Source organism: Etheostoma spectabile, chromosome 10 (assembly GCF_008692095.1).
Source record: "Etheostoma spectabile isolate EspeVRDwgs_2016 chromosome 10, UIUC_Espe_1.0, whole genome shotgun sequence".
Classification (NCBI taxonomy): Eukaryota; Metazoa; Chordata; class Actinopteri; order Perciformes; family Percidae; genus Etheostoma; species Etheostoma spectabile.
The window spans coordinates 24,025,550-24,026,718 of record NC_045742.1 but is presented as its reverse complement, the minus strand read 5'-3'; positions in this window follow the sequence as shown (position 1 = coordinate 24,026,718).

The following is a 1,169-nucleotide window of genomic DNA, read 5'->3' as shown; positions in this document are numbered from 1 at the left end:
CACTAAACTAACAAAAAGTGGTTGGAAAATGTTGTCTTAATTTTATTAAGTTATATCTGAATAATTTTTGAATGGGCAACAAACTGCCAGGGGACACTGTATGCCTTGAGTGCTGATCTTAATTGAAAGTGAATAGGAAAATAAGGAACGTGGGAGACTGAATGGGTTTTGTAGGATAGAAAAAGGTAACTAGCCAGTCTCTCTAAAGATGTCTTTTAGATAATGACCGATAACATCCGACCAATAAGAGTAGTGGATGTTCTTACGTGATTTGTAATGGTGCATTTTGGTATGCTTGGATTATTCCAGGTGTGAAACCAAACCGAACCAAACTGACCAAGAGCAAATCGCTCCAAGTTTACAAACTCACCAACTGATTCGGACCAAAGTAAACGAACTACAGGTGTGAAAGCTCCCTGAGAGGGATACGCTAAAAAGATCATAATGTCAAGGAGAGGACAAATAATGCAGGCGCAGCCTTGGCATGAAGATCTAGACACAAAGAGAAGGAGGTGTGTCAGGTTAAGACCCTGAGTAGTTGTGGGTTCTTTGCCTTGCTCAAGAGCAACTTGACAGTGCCCTACTGGATGAATTGGCACCTCTCCAGCTACCACTGCAGCACCATACTTTTTGGCTGTATGAACCAGCTATTCTCTAGTTCCCAACCCAACTCCCTACTGACTGAGCTACTACCGCCCCAAACTAGACAAAGAGGGAGTCTTTCACAGTCATTTCAGACTTGCCCAAGGGCACAGCAAAGGCTTCTCTTATTAAATAAAACTCTCAGCATGCAACGGCCATTTCTTTCATATCAATCTTTTTCTGGGCTAAAGATTTATGCACACACACCCACATGAGGGGAATTATTGGGAAATTAACTCAGTGTCTGGGCCTCTGATTCATTTTACAGGAGCAGAGAAACGATAATGACAGAACATGTGGAAACAGGAAGTAAGTAGAGAGACGTGATTGATAGACAGTGAGCTTTCATTTATAACTTTGCCTTCTTTAATCTCTTCTGCCCTCTGGACTGGTGTTCACTTTGACCTCTGGATACATTCTAAATGTGCTACTGTATGTAAATTAAGAAAAGATAAATCTTTGTTGTCAGTTCACACAAAAAATGTTGTGGCATTGTCTGCTCCAACAATCATCAGATAACGTTAAAA